Raw genomic sequence first — 580 nt, forward strand, 5'->3', positions numbered from 1 at the left:
GGGATAGAATCAAGATCACGTGAAGTATTAATACCACTTTACAATGCCTTGGTAAGGCCACACTTGGAATACTGCATCCAGTTTTGGTCACCACGATGTAAAAAAGATGTTGAGACTCTAGAAAGAGTACAGAGAAGAGCAACAAAGATGATTAGGGGACTGGAGGCTAAAGCATATAAGGAACGGTTGCTGGAATTGGATATGTCTAGTTTAATGAAGAGAAGGACGAGTGGGGACATGATAGCAGTGTTCCAATATCTCAGGGGCTGCCACAAAGAAGAGGGAGTCAAGCTATTTTCCAAAGTGCCTGAAGGCAGGACAAGAAGCAACGGATGGAAACTAATCAAGGAGAGAAGCAACCTAGAACTAAGGAGAAACTTCCTGACAATTAGAACAATTAACCAGTGGAACAACCTGCCTCCACAAGCAGTGAACGCGCCAACACTGGAAGTTTTTAAGAAGAAACTGGACAGCCATTTGTCTGAAATGGTATAGGGTTTCCTGCCTGAGCAGAGGGTTGGACTTGATGACCTCCAAGGTACCTTCCAACTTTATTATTATTATTATTATTATTATTATT

Source organism: Protobothrops mucrosquamatus, unplaced genomic scaffold (assembly GCF_001527695.2).
Source record: "Protobothrops mucrosquamatus isolate PMUCROS unplaced genomic scaffold, P.Mucros_1.0 scaffold1975, whole genome shotgun sequence".
Lineage (NCBI taxonomy): Eukaryota > Metazoa > Chordata > Lepidosauria > Squamata > Viperidae > Protobothrops > Protobothrops mucrosquamatus.